This window comes from Misgurnus anguillicaudatus, chromosome 11 (assembly GCF_027580225.2).
Source record: "Misgurnus anguillicaudatus chromosome 11, ASM2758022v2, whole genome shotgun sequence".
NCBI lineage: Eukaryota > Metazoa > Chordata > Actinopteri > Cypriniformes > Cobitidae > Misgurnus > Misgurnus anguillicaudatus.
In genome coordinates, this window is record NC_073347.2 from 31,553,972 (window position 1) to 31,573,817 (window position 19,846).

A 19,846-nucleotide genomic window follows, 5' to 3' on the forward strand; every position below is an offset into this window, starting at 1 on the left:
ATTGACTGTTATAAGTCCACTGCATCCTCAATAAAATGACAGGAGCAAAAACACATCTGGGCATTTTCAACTGATGTGAATTTTGAATTGAAACAGTACATAGGCAGCAACTAATGACTGAAGAAAGAGCATCAGTAAAAAAACTGCACTACTTTTTATAACCCACCACCAGCTGTTAGTTATAAATTATGTGTCTAACGTACCAACCCATTATCACGCAAAAGCGTGTAATAGACACGCTGGTCCACTAGAGGATGCGTGTCAATGTCACGCTTTGCATCCTCCAGGCGTTAAAATGACACGAATTTATGTGGTTGATAACCAATCGGGTGCTATAATTTCTTATTGACAACAACTTAAAAAAGAGAAGCGACGCAGTGATTGCGTTCTCTGGAGCTCCATGGGTAAGGCTTTCTTGGAAATTTGGTGATTAATGTTACTAAAATTGAGTAAATCCTGTGTTTATGTTAAGTCTTTGTTGCAACGTTAGCAATATAATATCACCGCTAAGGCAACAGACAGTGCACGCGTTTGGTCAGAATCCAATTGGCTCATATTTAGGACATAATTGTTTGTTCAGGTGCGGTCATTTAAGAAATCCTGAAGTTGGTGCAGCATAACATTTAATTTGCGTGTGTGGACTATGGAGTTATCTATAGTGGTTTTTACGTTACTAAGGTCAGAAACATTATTGGATGACTGTTTGATAATCAGCTAACAGTTAATGTATTAATCACAGAAAGCTGCAGTGACTGCATTATATTATGTTGCTAAACAGTTGTTCTAGCGTTTTAAACCAGTAGTTTTATTAATTTCGCGCGGAATACAGTTCATGAAATAAGCTCTAAATGAAAAAAATAACCGTTTTAAGTAAATAATTGTGTTCATTGTAAATCTGCTCATCTAAACATACAAGGCGGAACCAATCGATCACAGAGAGCGATCGCTGCTGACACCGTCAGCAGCACTTACATTCAGATTACAATAATATTTCACATTATTACATTCAGATTACAATAATATTTCACATTATAAGTGTTTTTATATCAAATAAATGCAGCCTTGGTGAGCAGAATACATTTATTTAATTATTTAATATTATTTATATAATAAGGCTAGTTTGTGCAGTTACATTTATGTCAATTGATCGTTAGAAGGGATTAAAATTGATTGTGTTATGTTCTGTAATTGTTGTTAATAAATCTTTCAGAAGAAAGTGTGTAAAAGTTTGACTACAGTAACCATATCTAACCAAGCTTCATGTACCAAGATAATTATTTCAATTATTTCTCATCAGATCAACTGTTCATTTATGCAGTTTATGCTTTATTTATAGGTAGCATAACTGTTACCTTTTTGTTTACAGTTCTGCATATATAATATGACAAACCTAGGAGACTTTGCTGTAAACGAATTAATCATGTTTTTGTTTTCTTTTCTCAGGTCCGGTCAGGACCCACCACCCTTCCCTGTTCACCCACAGTTTATACTTATTCTTAGAAAACCGACGGCTCTTTTAAGAGCCACTTCAATAGACCCTTTTACAGCCCACGTGATCAAATAGCCTGCGTGCGCATTTTGGCAACGGAAGTGATGTTATTTCCCAGTGGTTCTAACGTGTAAGCAACTCAGAAAGTTTATTAAAACGATTTCCCCACATCAAAACGTCTGGTTGTAGCATTTGGTTGCACTAATATAATATATGTTTAGTATTTGGCCATCTTCTAACGTCTTCTATCCACTCCACTATAGTACACGGATTTGGTAACTGTGTAGAAGATAAGTCAACTTTTTAAACTAACTTTCTCTGTCTGTGTTGCTTCACTGCTGATTCTTGCCGTGCTTCCGTTGCCAAACTGCGTGCGCATACGTTGCCACGTCATCATTGTGTACAAACAGTAAAAGGGTCACTCACTCACTCACTCTTTCGCAAGCTTCTCTGTTTTCAAGTAAGTATTGTAATTTTATTCATTTTACTCTCTCTCTCTCACTGTCCAAAACACTTAGCCTATGCCTCTTTGTCTGACCAATGTAGTATTGTTGAAATGGCTGCTGAGCAAGACAGAGGGAGAGCAAAGGGTGTTATTTTCATAGCAGACATGCTTCTTGCTCAAATCAAGGTGAGTATATTTGTTGAGATTGTGTTCTTGCAGTATTGTGATAATTCTAAAGTGTGCGATTTAGAGTGCAAAAATTGTGTGAACTGCTCAAGAGTTGGCTGTATTTCAGTATTACCATACAAGGCACACTTTCTTTTATGCAAGGCAGAGGAACCCAAGGGCAAAGCAACAGCCATTAAAGGGAGTACATTTAATGTCAGATAGGTGGAGAAAATGCTGAAGGAGGTCCACTACTAAAAAGCAGCAGAAGTGAAGAGATACAAAGCTTCAGCTACAGGTATCCATGTTCTACCAGATTATTTGTGATTTGTCAGCCTCATTTTTTCTAAGCTATATTACTGTGCCCATTGTTAATGCTTTCTCACAAATTATTGAACTTCTGTTTTCAGTCTGTTTATTGCCTACAGTGAGACCTCCACATTTCTGCACTTGTGATCATGCAAACATCCAGTGTAGAGCACTTCACCTGCCCGGCATGTACACCCAACAATGCTTGCTCTTTGTGCAGATGGCAACAGAAAAACCTACAGATTCCGTCAGTCAAAAGAGTAAGTTCTTTTACTCTTGTAGTTTTAAGGAAAAATAAACTTTTTGATTTAAATCCATCATTTGAAATGTGTAATTTTTGCTTTATTAAATAGTTAATGTATCCCAGCTGTTGTGAGCTTATATAATACGTAAGGAATATTTGACAGTGGGCTGCTACGCAGCAGGTGTGCATTATTTTCAAATAATTTAAAGGACTGGAGTCAATTATTCTGCTTATACCACAGTTACCACAAACATTGCTTTGGGTATTTTAAGACATTTGGCAGGTTAGGTGTGCGTTTTACAAAAATAATCATTTGGATATGGGAATGTGTGCTGGCACCCAAAGTGGCTAGTTTAATAGCTTGGTCATTCATTATTACATATCAATTTGTCACCCTGACTTTCAACTAGTTTGTGTACCTGCCTGGAGTAGAGAAAGCAGAAGATTAACTTTTTAATGCTCCATGAATCTTGAAAAACCCTTAGTTTAAAAGTAAACCTTTATTGTCTACAATCATTATAAAGATGCCTGTTGGTGTGATGTAATTTGAAACTAACAGAAAAGTAAGCAAACTTGATGAAGAGGGCCTTGAGGTGGTTGTTTGCAGACACGGAGTGCTACTCAAAGCTCTTAATGTGCTGGGGAGTAATATTTTCTTATCCACCTATACCTGCAGAAGGAGCTTCAAGCAGCCACAAACGGAGAGTTCTTTTGAACAGATATTGCTTGCAAGTATTGGCCATACCTTGAGAAGGCGTCAGTCTCCATGTTGGAACTCAGACCTTTACTGCAGATGAGACCTTTCCTTTCTGTCATGCATGCCAAGGCTCATTCAACCAAGTGTCAGGTAATGCATATTCTTTATCGTACCATCTGAAACTGTATTTGTATTACTTATTAATACACTGTAACTGTTTATGGTTGTAATATAGGTGTCACACATTTGTTAGATAATCTGGCAAAAATCAGGAAGGTGCTGGTACAACTGCAGTTGAGGAGGTCGAAATGGTCAACAGCTACCTGTCTCGTTGTGGCCTCACAACCAAGTATCTAATTGATGCCTATTTATAATATTTTAGGAAACCTGTCTTTATTTTATCACTTTTTTATTCTTTCTGTCTAGTACTTTGGGATTGCATAAGAGTAAGCTGTAACTGTTCAAAGTACATAAAAAATTGGCATGTAGTTCTCTCTTAAATTTTAAACTCAATTGTCAGTTTCTGGATTAATTGAAATACCACAAGCATTAATGGGACCTTTCTTCCTTCATCACATACATGTCTTGTTAATAGCCAGGAATGACATGCTAACTGTCCATGCTATTGGGTGGAACCAACGGAAGCAAGAAGGCCTTCAGCATTATCCAGCAGATACATCAAGGTCTTATATTATGACTGAGTTATATAGACACAAAGATTTTTCTCACTTTTAAAGATTGCAAGGACAAACATATTTTTATGGCATTCTTTCAGAAAGGCTGAGTCTCAGAGACGGAAAGATTTGAGCAGTGAACTGGGGTGTCCTGAGAACATTGTGAATCAGTGGGTACAAGATGTCAGACAAAAGGCTACTGATGGTAATGTATTTTATGGACATTATTGAAATTGGTTTACAATATTGCAGTGTGGTAATCAATTTTGTAACTGAGAATCTTTGCGATGTATAAGTATTTAAGTAAAGGTATGTCCTGTTTTAATCGCAATAAACTTGTGTCCTTGTAAACAACTTTGAGACATTAATTTGATTTGGGACATGTACAGCCTAAAAGACATCATAATCATTTACTTGTATTATTTTTTTTGCTTTAGGATTTGGTAGGTACCAGATGTGATGACCTACACAACCTTCAGAAATGAATTGAACAAATGTTTCTTAGTCTTCATCGAAAAGCCAGCCTTTATAATCACACTGGTATGTTGATAACTCATCTAAAACATTTAGTCATTTTTGTTGATTGCAGTTATACCAGGGGTATGTTGAATGCTGTATTCTGATTGGCTGAGAAATGTTCTGTGGGTATGCATTAATTTCTGATAACTGCACACCTAACTTGTCAGATGTCTTAAAAATAGGCACCAGAGCAATGTTTGTGGTAACTGTGGTATAAGAGGAATAATTGACTCCAGTCCTTTGAATTATTTGAAAATAATGCACACCCACGGGGCATCCAGTTGGCGTCGTGCCTCATTGCACCAAATGTGCTTTTGCACCAAAAGTGCTTTTGAGAGAAACAACAGATAAAGAACAAACATAATATTTTTTGTCTGTACTTTTAAATTATTGAATGACACAATTACAATATTCATTTTAATTTTACTGCTACTCTAAAGATTTAGTCCATTATTTTTCATTAGGGTGATGTTGAAACTAGGTCTTCAGCAGGCTTACACCACATGTGATATAAGGAGAATTATTTAAAGGCTCATAAGCAGCAAATAAATGTTTCTTGTATAGATATAAAGATAAAGGGAGACAATCTTTACTATGTGAGTGTTTCTTTTTAACCTCTCATAGCCGACTTTCTGAATCAAATATTTTGCACCCTGCACCAGATTATGGGCTGTACATGCACTGCTTTTGTTTTGCTTGCTTTTCAGAATATACCAGTCAAAATTGTGTTTAAGATGTTGTTATTTGTGTGACTTCAGAATCCAGCAACACCCTCACCAAGAAGATTTCAAAAGTGCGCCTTCAAGAAGCAAAGATCATTGTGATGAGGGAGATGAGACACCACTGCACCGCACCTATCTCAGAAGCCTGGCTAGGAACATCAGGAAAATGATATCAGAAATGTCTTCAGGCAAAAACAGTGGTAAGAGGTTAACTTTTATTACCATCTTGCAATGATACATGCCATTGGTTTCTATAAATAAGGTTTACAAAAGTCTCAAGACACATGTTAGTTTTACATTCTGAAATCAAGTTCCTTTGTCATTTGGTGATAAAAATCACAGCTAATCTAGATGATTAGACACACTGAATAGCAAATACGACAATAAAACCCCACTCATTTTTAGATCCTGAAGTGTTACGTTATAGTTTTCTTGTGGTTGGATCTTAATGATCTGTAGTTCTTTACATAGAATAGAAACAAAGAAAATCAAGACACAATGAAAGCATGGCAATTGTTGTATATAGTTTAGAAAGGAGTACATGGAGGTATTTAGATTTATTTCCTAATAGTATAATGTAATTAGTAATACTAATGTGAAATCTTTAGGAATATAATTGGACCTTCATAATGAAAGCAGTATTAACATAATGTACAAAATAAGCCTCAAGTAAAACCTCTAAGTATTTTCATGCATCCCTTCAATTTTTTCCTTTTAGGCAGTTTAAGTGAAGTGTATCATCGCTGGCTACTGTGTCGTCTTCAGAAAAGGCTTGCAGATGTAGAGAAGTTCCAAGTTTGCTCAAGTTACAGCCAGGCTTTGGGACGGTGTTCTTCGCTCCCGGCCCTGGGGGGCCGGTGTCCTGCGGACTTTGGCTCCAACCTTAATCAAACACATCTGAAAGCTAATCAATGTCTTCATGATCTCTAGAAAATCACAGGTACGTGTGTTTGATTAAGGTTGGAGCTAAGCTCTGCGGGACACCTGCTCTCCGGGATGGAGAGTGAAGAACACTGCTTTAGGACTAAATGCTGTTTCTCTACTGGAGGATGAGCCTTAGGAGATACTGGAGGACCACAAAGAGCTGGATTATGAGAGTTCAGATGACATTTTGGATTTGGAACTCTGAACTGGTGTATGCATTTAGACTGTGTGTCACACTGAACTGCAGGTGTGTTTCATGGAAAACATAAAACTATTTGGAAATGTAATGGATGTCTGATACAGTGCTTTTATTTTAGACAACCGTTTCCTGCAGTGTGTAAGCAACATTAGCCTCATAGATTGATGGGAAACTACTGTTAAATAAGTTTTTGTATGATAATCCATATCTCCGTTTACAAGCAGCAGGTTAGCTATTAGGTTTCCCCTCCACCTCCGATGTTTCACAGACTACTCCTACAGTCAACTGTGTTGCTACAACTTGCAAATGCCACAATCCTCTTGCAGTGGTTACTTTACCAAACTGTGCCCATATCATCTTGTCAACATAATGACATTTACTGTAGAAAAATGTGCAAATCTATTTTGCCTGTGTTACATATGTTACTATTATTGTTATATAGTTTTATACTGTATCAAGTTTTTTTCACAGTGATTGTGGATACTTTTGGAGTGAACTAACTGTATGTCATTAGATGAAATACTTTACATAAATGACTGATCAATAACCTACCCATATTTGATGCATGAGTTAATACTGTTGTTACCTTTTCAATGAAAGGAAATGTTTTACAATGCCATTTTCTTGAGGTAATTATTAAACTGTTTCATATATGTACCTGCAAAATTGTTTACTTTTCCCTGTTTTGAAAAAGAGATGTAAAACTGCTTTATTTATTTATGCCTTAAAAATATATGATAGTTTAATACAGGGTAAATATTAATAAAAACGTGTTAATTAGTTAGTATATACAGTTGTGTTGTATTATTTATGGCATAGTTGTTATAATTAATACAAGTTTTTCATTATACTGCTGCATAACTTTGCTCTAGATAATAGTAGGGTATTAATACTAGACAGTTCAAAGATGATTAACTTTTAAGTTATGTATACTATAAATACATATATTTACATATAGTATGTGTGAATGCTTTTGGTCTTTGATTAAATGCTTGTCAGCACGGGAAAATGCTTTGTAAATAAAGTTATTTTTATTATTTGCTGTGTTTTCTGTATTAAAACCTAAAAGTTAGACATACTAAACTTAACCCAAAGAATACAATAGGATAATTAGACCCTAAAATTTCTCTGGAGTGTTGTTTCTATTAGTAAATCAGTGATGGTGACCAGTCCGACTTGAGGGTGTAGCAAACACCCCGTAGCCCAACCAAACGGATAAGCAATGGATGGATAGAAATAAATAGCCAGCCCCTAACATTTAGTGCTTAAATTTCAATCTGAAACACAATTATATTATTATTAAAAATGACATTTTAAATGATTTCTTAGCAATATCAGTATCTTTTCCCCCCAATACGTTTACCGTACTTAGGCCTATAGGCTATGTGTCTGTGGTCAGGCTGTTAGCTTAGCAACTAGCATGAACTCGTTTGAATTCTTACAATATGTTTTATTGTTTGGCAATAGCATGTCTGTTAGAAAGTCACTTTATACTATAGTTCTTTTGAAAAGATGTAAACAATATAGGATACTGGTCCAGAGGCACTTCCTGTTTCAGTTTGTGACTGTTATTTTACACATAGGCTATATCATTATCTTTAAGATGTTTGTTTAACTTTTTGACTCAGTTCTATATGTTCTGTTGGTTGTAATTTATCCCAACATTTATCTAGTGTTAAAAAACTGAAACAGGAAGTGCTTCTGGACCACTGTTTACATCTTTTGAAATGGTCTATTTACAACCCTAGTTTGCAAACCTAAGAACTACATATTTAACAGTCTATATTACACTGCAACAGGGAAATTATTTGTAGTGTTTTTCATGTCTGGAATATTAAACCCTAATGGAAAAAAACAGCATAGACCAGCATAATTCCCATGCTGGTTTGGTGCTTGTTTAGCTGGTCACCAGCATACCAGCACCAAAACACAACATATAGCATGCTGTTCTTGCTGGTATGACCTGCATGGGATTGGTGGTGGTATGCGATGACCACCAGCACCAACCCAGCATGGGAATTATGCTGGTCATCAGCAAACCAGCACCAAAACACATCATTTCCCTGCTGGAAAAAAACAGCATACCAGCATGAGTATGCATTTAGGGTTATGCAGAAGTGAAGCACAATAGTGTTGTCAGAATTAATAATTATACATGACAGCAAAGTGAAATTTAATTTGTATCACATTTTGTGATGCTATCTAGTGATCACACCAGTACTCCTCATGATGGAAGAGTTCAAGGGCTTTGTAAAACAGTTCGTCTCATCATTGTAGTCCCTTTCCTTTTCTGAATGATGAGACTCACATATATGCATCATTTTTATAGTTCAGAGGTCAATATATCAAAGCAAAGCAACTGTATATTTGGTTTAGTCCTATGACAACATTTTTAATTTCACTCTGCCCACTCAGCCCTTGTATCACACATTTCAAAGACATGAAATGGTCCAGTGCATTTCTCAGACATAGTATTCAATTCCTTAATGAATTTATTTCTTATTTGAATCAAACACTACTGTAAGCCTCATAACAGTGTCATTATAGATGGCCCTCAAAGCAGCAACAGTTGAGGGGGGCTGATCACATCCCAATTAGCTTCAAGTGATGTACTGCAGAACTCCAGGGTCCATCCTCTTAATTTTATGTCTGTCTGTTTGGGCTGTGCACATATGGGTAAGTGGTTATTTTCAGAATCATCATCTAATTTAAAGAGCTATTATATGACACACTGATGTTTTAAAACTTTTCTATTGCTCAGAAGTTCACAATGCATTTGGCAACATTTAAATGATGGTGTGATTACTCAACACCTTATGTATTGTTGGTTTATATACTGAGACTATTTCTGGTGCACTTATGTATTGTTGTTCTTGTGTTGCTCTTAATGCTACCTCATTTGTAAGTCGCTTTGGACAAAAGCATCTGCAAAATTATTAAATGTATAAACAATTACTTATTTCCCACCATCAATCTTCAAGTAAAAAAAGCTTTGTATAGAGTTGTCTATCAACATTAAAAATTGAGGTGCTCTAAACCACATCATTTCCATTGCTTGATAGATAAAATGTGTAGGTAAAATATGTGATCAATTAGAATGGATGATTGATTTGTTTTTTACAACACAAGACAGGCAGAACAAAATATCTTTTTTCTAGAAACTAAACAGTTTTCCTATAAATAATACAAGGATCAGCAGCTATGGATGTTTTTTATTCTCTGAGCAAATACATTTTATGTTGTCTTGAATGTTCACCAAGTAGACTTTTTAATAAATAGTGTGTGTGTGAAAAAGAAACCAATGAATTCTTCAATGTTTATTGAAAAAAGTAAAGTAAATAGACTCACTGCACTTAACATCATTACATCACAGTAGGATATAACATCAATTAAAACAGTTAAATTGACAATAATTTGGTTGCAAAACAGTTTAACAGTATTCAGTATTAATATCCAAAAAAGAGCAAAAAAGCAAGTGAAAGCAGGAGCAATAAAAGGGTCCAGGAAACAATGGTTTGTTTAAAACATAAAAGAAAAACAAGTTACACAGAGAAAATAATAGTGCTTCTTATTGTATCAGGTCCCCAAGAAGATGCCGAAGCACTAACAAGTGTCCCCATCCGCCACCCACTCCAATGGCCACTTCTTTTATCTGTAACACAAAAAGAAAAAATGCAATTACATGTTTGGTTGGGCAAATAAACTGTAGACACATTAAAGGAGAACACCACAGTTTTTCAATATTTACTATGTTCTTACCTCAACTTAGATGAATACATACATATCTCTTTTCAACGCGTGCACCCAGTCCCTGCACAACGCCTCCCGAATGTGTCAGCATCTAGCCTAGCCCCACCCACTCCCCAGGATCCAAACAGGGTCCAATCCAGGAGCCACCAAACACCTCCATGGTTTCCACACTTTCCATGTTTTGTTTTGTGCCACCATACTTACTCGTGTAACTACTCATGTAAGAGTCTTTAAATATGGAAAACATGGAAGTGTTGTGGCGGCTTCCAAATTCATCCCTGTTTGGATCCTAAGGAATGAATGGCGCTAGGCTAAATGCTAAAGCATTCAAGAAGCACTGTACAAAGATTAAGTGCATGCATTGAAAAAAGATATGTATTCATTTGTCTAAGTTACATAGTAAATATTGAAAATGGTGGTGTTTTCCTTTAAGACACACATTAAAACTTCAGCTGTTTTCCTAAAGCTGTGTTTTGGTGGGGTTTTATTAAATCACAGTAGGATATGCAAGTCAACAATGCAAAAGAAAGCCTTCATTGTTCTTTTACATCAATTTTGTGTTAAAGCATTACTTGACTTATTGCATTTTGTTCTGGTAACTCCAAAGAGAGGAATGTGAAGTTCACATTTAACTTTAAGACAACATATGTGATAAATGAATCACAATGTTAACATTGTTTATGTCTCAATTTGGTGTTTTTAACAATTAAAGACAAGCCATGTGCAAATTCATTATTCAACAACTTTGTCATTAATTATATGGAGAAAATATTCCGCAGTCTAATTCCCCGTAGTTTAAAATCACCTGCGTTTCCAACGTCACAAACATAATATAACCAATCACATCAACACAGTTGAACGCGTGCATCAGTAGTATGTATGCATGTATGAATGTGTGTATGTATGTATGTATGTATGTGTATATATAGTCTAAGCTCAGCAGTTATGCGTCTAGACAGTGGTCACCAATCCTGGTCCTTCAGGTGTGTTTGATTAGGGTTGGAGCTAAAATCTGCAGAGACACCGTCCCTTCAGGACCAGGATTGGTGACCAATGGTCTTAGACCATATACATGTAAGTAGATGCTACATACAGATGTTTTAGCTGTGCAACTGAGTAGATTAGCATATTCATAGATCTGCGCATACAATGTGACAAGCAAAACTTTTTTTATATTATTATATTATATTATTATTTTTTATTATGATGTTCAAAGATGCATTTTAACTGATACAATTCTTGACTAGAATGAGACTTTAAAGAAAAGCACATGAGCAAGGTAAATCTATATAAATACCTAGAGACAAGGAAAGCTCATTTTGCAATGATGCCAAAATCTTACATTTTGTCTCGACCTAATCTTCTACAAGGAGTTTAATGGGTTGACAAATCCTCAGAACTATGACTTCACGTAGGCCATTTAGTTTGGGCATACTACCTTAATTTCATTATTTGCCTAAATTGTTTTGCATGTTAATTGTGGACAGTAGGTGTTAGTGGCAATTAGATATACTGACAACAGATTAAAATTAACAGTGAACATGCCACTTCTCATTGGCATGACTGAGACGTTGTACATACCAAAGTTTGCACGGCTCCCACGCCACCTGCTTCCATTTCTGGCCCTAAAAAACAGTGGGACTTTTTTAGTTTCAAATATTTACTGTGTTTACCAATAAGTTTAAGACCATTACATCAATAACAAAACAAAAAAAAACTATATCATCCCTTTTCAACTGGAACATTATATAACCCGCGTATTGTTTGAGTTGTATTACATTTAACCTTAATAACTCTGGATTTGGCAACCCTCTTCACAGAGTAAAAATCCTGTCTCCCTGTCACATTGTGTGGGCATTCAGAATTTCTGAATAATACATTTTAGAAAATGGAATGGGAGTAATAGTCTGCATTTTTTTTTATATACACTCCTTAAATCAAATCCGTACTTTCCCATAGAGTGCAAGAACCACCATGTTCAACATTACACTGCAGATAAGTACCGTTCATTAATTCACAACAGACTGTAATACACTACATACTAGTGCTGCACAATTAATCGCATGTGATTGTAATGCTCATCTCGTCAGTAAATCTCGTCCTTGTTTAGTAGTAAATGGCCATCAGCTGCTTTCAGATGGAGCGCATTTACTACACAGAGCCGTAGTTCACTGACAAGAGGGGAAATATTGCATTAATAATCGCGCGCGATTCATCCTACTACATAAATATCCCCTCCTGAATTTAAAGGCCATTGCTGATTCATCTAGTTAGATTGTGATCTTTTTCCCCATCAACCAATTCAAATTTAGCTTAAAAGTCATTTAACTGTCCGTTGTCAACACACCTTTCCTTTGATCTGGCCGCACTGTAGTCAGAGCTGGAAAGCCTTCTTTCACACCATCTGTTAACAACAGAGAAACATTTAAAATGTAGAAATTATTATGAAAATTAGTCCAGTTTATAATAAAAACTTATTTTCATAAAGGCTACACACGGTGAGCACCGGACGCAAAAGGTCTTGTACATCACAGTAAAGTAATCACAACAAAAAATAGCCTATTATTCCACAGCTTTATATTCTCAAATAGACAGTTTATACTTGCATGGACACTTGCACGTGACTGGGCAACTGGCCAATGAAACATGATCATTAGCAGTTCCAAGTGGGCTCTAAATCTAACGCAACTAAGCCACACAGTCAACAGAAAGTATGCAGTTTTTCTTTATGATATTATGCAATGAAATATTGTGATAAAGGTACAGAGTCAATATATATTGCACCCCTAATTGGAGCCCACCAAAACGATGTCTTAGATATAGGCAAACACAGGCATGATTTAAGTTATGACAACAGCATTTCATGGAATTTGCCAAACACACACAAAACTGTTATTTGATTGATGGTACCTCTCGTCAAAATTCATGAAATGCTGTTTTCATTACTTAAAGTGGTGGCCAAAATGATTAGAACACCTGACAGATTATTAAATCCATGTGGGCTATGAGATAACATTACCGATAAAGTTCTGAGGAAATATATTGACACTATGCCAGAGAGATGTGCTGCTGTAATTGCTGCAAAAGGTGAACATACCAAATAATAAAGTTAAAAGTGGATAAAAACAGTACGACTCACCTCATCTGATATTTGTTGTGCTCAAAGCAACCATTGTTATGAAAAGTAATCATGTTTTGGAAACAAACAAAAAAAATCAATATTTCAGATCTGTCAGGTGTTCGAATAATTTTGACCACCACTGTATATAAATATCAATTTCTGCAACTCCTATTCCAAATGCTTTGAATGCAGGGATCCCAGGACTCTTAATTTGATTACAGTTTCACATGACACAAAGTAAGAGTATGGTTTTTTATAAAGCTTAGAATTTATTTTCAATGCACTTCATAAAGCTCCTTTTTTGCTTACCTTTTCCAAGAGAAACTGGGGAGGCTCTTGGGGGTCCATCTGGGTAATGGGTTTCTTTTCCCAGATTGTTGCAGTGGGGTTGCATGGTGTCCTGAGGGTCCTAAAAGGGATACTGGCTGTCAAATTGGGGACTTTGGTGGTCCAATAAGGGCTGCTGGTGGTCCAGTTGGAGCTGCTCTGGTATGAGGCAGGGCCACTGGTACCTGGAGATCAGGTTGGTCCAGTTGGGGATTCAACTCGGGCTGATGAGGTTTTATTGACTTGTTCTGCAACACCTTGTGAGGTCCCGCCTACATTTTCGAAATACAGAATTATTTAGAAAACACTGATCAACCGTTTTAACAATTTTATAGACCAAACACCTAAACAATTATTTTAAGAGAAAAACGACAATTAAAATAATCATAATAAATTGCAGCCACAGTAGTAACAAGAGATGTAGACCTTACAAATGTAAAAAGTGCTTATTGTTCTACCAAACAGTAATAATTTAAAATAGAAATGTGATGGATGTTTGATAGTCTGGATGTTGACCAATTGTGCCACTTGTTCTACTGGTATACTGAAATTGTATAACTACAATATTTACTATTTACAGTGTCTACCAATTCAATGTGATAGTTAATGTTATAAACAAATGATATATGCAATTGTAAAGTTACTCTGATAGGACCAGTGTTATCACCTTTAGGGGTGGTTTCCTGGTCAGAGTTGATACTAGTCCCAAAGTAAAATGCATGTTTGAGCGTTTTAATTAGAAAAACAACTTGTACTGACATATCTTAACATACATCAGTGCCAATGTTTGGTCTCTAGATGCAGACACTGGTTGCTTGATTAGTAGTAAATCACCATCACCTGCTTTCAGATGGAGCAACATTTACCACAGAAAGCGAAGTACACTGACAAGCTACGCAATATTGCATTTATCATCGTTGACAAATTGCCTGTGACAATGAACTGGATATTGCCTAGCTTTTCAGAGAAACACAGCTTTGTGTAGTAAATGCTGCTCCATCTGAAAACAGGTGATGGTGATTTACTGCTAATCAAAGAACTGACTTCACTGATGAGAAGTGCAGGACAATTTCATGCAATTTATCCTGCAGCCCTATTTGCAAGCATTTGTAGAATAAAATGTCAACCCTTTAATCCACATTAGAGTTCAAGCTTAGTTCAAGCTTAGTTTAATATCGTCTGTCGTCCTGTGTCTGGACTGGATCATCTGGTGTGTGCATTTAATTTTATTTTAGATTAAACTGACAACCAAGCAGATGGAGTTATTAATGTTATTTTATTGATACTTAAACATGATCAGCTACATAAAGCTAGCTAGCTTTTAACCTCTCCCAACACTTGAGAGCAGTTGTAGCTGCAGTGATAGCTGCCCACTGTTCAGTGTGTGTGTGTGTGTGTTTACTACTCACTAAGATGGGTTAAAAGAATAGTTCACACTGTCATCATTTACTCACTCATTATTTTAAACCTATATGAGTATCTTTAGTCCTTTGAATGCTAAAGATGATAATTTGATGAGCAAGGATGGCAAGGATGCAGTTGACAGTACTCAGTGACTTTCATAGTATTTGTTTTAAATACTATGGAAGTCAATGAGCAACATCATCATACATTATCAAAATATCTTTTGTATTCAATAGACAAAGGGAATTCATGCTGGTTTAGAACAATGTCAGAATGAGAAAATAATGACAATGTTATTTATTTGGGTGAACTATCCCTTTAAATTGCATGGGTCACTTTCAAGCATGCATTCAACACGTGGTGTGTGACACATTTGTCAAAAGTCAGTTGTAAACTAAAAGCATCAATCACAAGCTGAGTACTACATTAGTTGATAGAAGGCACCACATTTTTACCTGTAATTTTTAATACATAAAAAAAATAATCTTACCTTGAATAGGTTCTTTAATCTTTCCAAGCATGTAATGGATGTCTCAGTCAAGTGACAACGGGGTGTCAGAACCTCAGACCCCCAAGCATTTGGTTTTCTTCCAGGCCTTGACCAATACAAAACATAACAAACACGCAAAATAACATATATATGTTGTATGTATGTATGTATATAAAACAATAATCGCAATTTCATACCAGCAGCATATCTTCATCATGCACCCAGCTCTCCCGCTTCTGATCAAATTTCTTCAGTTCTTTTTTACCCGAAGCTTATGTGGCTGCTCTACCTTGCATGTGTTGCAGGTTACCAAGCTACATTTAGTTGTGTATGGCAGACCACACACTTTCTAGTTGTTGACCCCTGGCCTGGCATTTCTAATAAAAATAAGAGTAAACGGGAGAGAGTGAAAGAGACTTTGAGAAGTACAAAGCAGGGCAAAATTATAAAATTAAAAAGCAATACTTACTTGAGGAGAGTGAGTGAGTGAGTTGATTATTGAAGTGGCTCTTAAAAGAGCCGTTGGTTTTCTAAGAAAAAGTATAAAGTGTGGGTGATGTTAACAGGGAAGGGTGGTGGGTACTGACCGGGCCTGAGAAAAGAAAACAAAAACATGATTAATTCTCTTACAGCAAAGTCTCCTAGGTTTGTCATATTATATATGCAGAACTGTAAAAAAAAAGGTAACAGTTATGCTACCTATAAATAAAGCATAAACTGCATAAATGAACAGTTGATCTGATGAGAAATAATTGAAATAATTATCTTGGTACATGAAGCTTGGTTAGATATGGTTACTGTAGTCAAACTTTTACACACTTTCTTCTGAAAGATTTATTAACAACAATTACAGAACATAACACAATCAATTTTAATCCCTTCTAACGATCAATTGACATAAATGTAACTGCACAAACTAGCCTTATTATATAAATAATATTAAATAATTAAATAAATGTATTCTGCTCACCAAGGCTGCATTTATTTGATATAAAAACACTTATAATGTGAAATATTATTGTAATCTGAATGTAATAATGTGAAATATTATTGTAATCTGAATGTAAGTGCTGCTGACGGTGTCAGCAGCGATCGCTCTCTGTGATCGATTGGTTCCGCCTTGTATGTTTAGATGAGCAGATTTACAATGAACACAATTATTTACTTAAAACGGTTATTTTTTTCATTTAGAGCTTATTTCATGAACTGTATTCCGCGCGAAATTAATAAAACTACTGGTTTAAAAACGCTAGAACAACTGTTTAGCAACATAATATAATGCAGTCACTGCAGCTTTCTGTGATTAATACATTAGCTGATTATCAAACAGTCATCCAATAATGTTTCTGACCTTAGTAACGTAAAAACCACTATAGATAACTCCATAGTTCACACACGCAAATTAAATGTTATGCTGCACCAACTTTAGGATTTCTTAAATGACCGCACCTGAACAAACAATTATGTCCTAAATATGAGCCAATTGGATTCTGACCAAACGCGTGCACTGACTTGTCTGTTGCCTTAGCGGTGATATTATATTGCTAACGTTGCAACAAAGACTTAACATAAATACAGGATTTACTCATTTTAATAACATTAATCACCAAATTTCCAAGAAAGCCTTACCCATGGAGCTCCAGAGAACGCATATCACTGCGTCGCTTCTCTTGTTGAAGTTGCTGGCAATAAGAAATTATCGCCCCCTATTGGTTATCATCCTCATAAATGCGTGTCATTTTCACGCCTTGAGGAGGCAAAGCGTGACATTGACACGCATCCTCTAGTGGACCAGCGTGTCTATTACACGCTTTAGCGTGATACTGGGTTGAACGTACACAACTGTGTAGCAAAAAGTTAAAATGCTCATGCCATAAGTTTACATAAAAATTCAGCATTTTCGTCACATCAACATATGTTTATCTTACTTTAACTTAACAAATAAAGTTAAACAATTTCAACATGTTTTTATAAGAATTAAATAAAGGTTTGTGTTGGCAATGGTGAACTGCGGTTTACCAGGTTGCAAAGACAACTAAATGATGCTACCAGAGAAGCTGTAGCATTGGAGAAAGGATAATGATAATAATTGCCCTTACTCATAAGACCAACATTCTTCTTGGATAACACAGAAATAAATGGATAGTGCTATAAAATTAATTGCCCGTCACAAAATAATATGTGATTATCTGTGAGCTTTTATGCCCTAAATGAGATATTTTCACCATATTCTTTTTTACTTACCCTTTGGTGTCATCTATTAGGACTCTGCACAGGCAGCAGTGGAACACAGTGACAGAGTTTTCGGTGAGTTAATCAGCTCCATCATAAGAAAAAAAAATGAAGTGAGAGAAGTGATCAGAGCTCAAGAGATGAAAGAAACAACACAGGTTCAGGATCACATACAGAAGCTAAATCAGGAGATAAGTGACCTGCAGAAGGAAAATAATGATCTGGAGCTGCTTTTACAAACAGAAGATCACATTAATTTCTTCCAGGTGAAAAGTATTAATATAATCTTTAAAATATATATATATATTTTAATGAAACATTAGCATTAACCCAGTTATTTCCTTGCGTTTGCAGAATTATGCTTCCAGATCTGAAACGCGTATGTTCCCCGTTTTGCAGAGGACTTTTAATAACCTTGTGCAATTTGGGGATGTTGAAAAATCTGTTACAGACCTGAAAAGAAAATTAGATGAAGTCTGTAAAGAGCACATTGGCAAAATATTAAGAAAAGGTAAACTAATGCAGATTAAGAACAATTTTTGTTTTAAGGTAATGGACCATATCTTACATAGGTCATATACAGGCACTACGTAGTTGTTTTTTGCTAGTTTTAGCCAGCCGCTGTTGTTTTTACGTCTAGCACCACGTTGTTTATATAACAAATTGCACCAATCTGCTGGTTTGAAAATGACCAAACCTGGCCTAAAGTCAAATGGCTTTTGCACAGTACTCTACATCATATAAAATATTACAGATAAAAAGGAGAATACAAGTACTATGTCTTAACCAGTCAGCCTACTGGGGGGGGGGGCAGTTTTTAATTAAAAAGGAAGCAATATTAAAATTATGCTTACTAACATTTAATTTGAGCGGTTCTAAAATATTGTACAACAATGTCATACTTTACAACATCTAACTGATAAGTTTATTTATTCATTGAAATCCATACACTGTCTTCACAGTCAATGTGGGTGATGTTCAAATATCCGAAATGTCCGCAATGAGTAAGTTACTTTTTTACCAAATAAAACATGCTCATACATTTAGAAATGTTATCATTAAACACTGTATAATATATATTTTTGATTTATTTCACTTTTCCTATTATTCTTTTGATATTTCCACAGTCGAACCGGTGTCCAGCCCCGAAATTGATGTGAGTATAACACAAACCTTCTAAATGAATGTAAAATGAATTGCTCAAATTCAGAAGAGCAATTCAATACTTTACCATGTTCCCTTTCAAGGGATACTTGACGCTGTGTCATGTAATGACATTATGGGGAACGCTATGCAGCGTGACGCGCGTGAATATTGTGTCAACTAGGGCTGCGTCCGAAAACTCTAAATTGCTGCCTTCTGAGGCAGCTTTCCAAGGCAGCAAGGCATCAAGGCATGTCCGAATTCAATGTTTGGTTTACTTCCTGTCTCCTGAGATACCTATGCGTGGACGTACATTAAGAATATGATTGGTCGAGTCCGGTCGAGTTCGAAAAAATAAAATGGCGGCCAAGGACGCGACTGGACCACCAATTTAGTGTAAATAAAGGTATATTTGTACTTTTTACACCTTTTAATTGCATTTCTAGCGAGAAATGAGTATTGTAGTTTTCAAATATGTGATTAGTTATCACAAAGGCGCCCTCTGTTTAAATTTCAAACACGCTGCCTTAGAAGTGTGTCCGAAAGTCTTTCTCTGAGCTACCTTCATGCCTCCGAAGTCATTTCCTCATGAGGCAGCGAGGCAACGAGTCACTGCCTTGAGTTTTCGGACGCAGCATAGGTCTATATATAGACGCCGGCGGATGACGTCAAGAGTGACGTGGCAACGCGAGGCTATAAATAGGCGGAAATAATATAGGTCAAACAGCTTCTGCTATTTCAGCGAACGCTTGTGTGAATGTGAATGTGTCTAAATCTATATCTAGTGAGATTAGATTAGATTAGTTTAAAAAACTAGGGAAACATGGATAAGAGAAAGGGATTTAGAAGTGTGTTACCCCCTGTCCTAGATTATTATTGACGGGGATAGCACGAGCTTTGTGTGTTTGGTGCGGACTACACGCACGCTTTCCCCGAGGGGGAGGCGTGCGGGCATTGTGAGGAAATACCATTCAAATGCTCCGCTCTCGCAA

The 19,846-nt window shown here is 36.1% G+C and overlaps 2 long non-coding RNA genes across 15 annotated transcripts; both read left to right on the forward strand.

Moving 5' to 3' along the window:
* Positions 1–382: 382 nt before the first annotated feature.
* On the forward strand, positions 383–7,174 carry LOC129416527 (uncharacterized). 14 transcript variants are annotated; one of them, XR_012372216.1, is made up of 12 exons: positions 383–404; positions 1,444–1,949; positions 2,036–2,120; positions 2,265–2,397; positions 2,510–2,668; positions 3,329–3,499; positions 3,585–3,698; positions 3,945–4,032; positions 4,125–4,228; positions 4,461–4,563; positions 5,301–5,464; positions 5,983–7,174. It is a non-coding gene; the product is annotated as an uncharacterized lncRNA (long non-coding RNA). The 14 variants fall into 14 exon arrangements; XR_012372218.1 differs by lacking the exon at positions 383–404 and having other exon boundaries at positions 547–1,949; positions 2,230–2,397; XR_012372219.1 differs by lacking the exon at positions 383–404 and having other exon boundaries at positions 1,486–1,949; positions 2,269–2,397.
* Positions 7,175–17,762: 10,588 nt separating this feature from the next.
* Positions 17,763–18,715, forward strand: LOC141368829 (uncharacterized). Its single transcript, XR_012372229.1, has 3 exons — positions 17,763–17,977; positions 18,066–18,222; positions 18,674–18,715. It is a non-coding gene; the product is annotated as an uncharacterized lncRNA (long non-coding RNA).
* Positions 18,716–19,846: the final 1,131 nt, after the last annotated feature.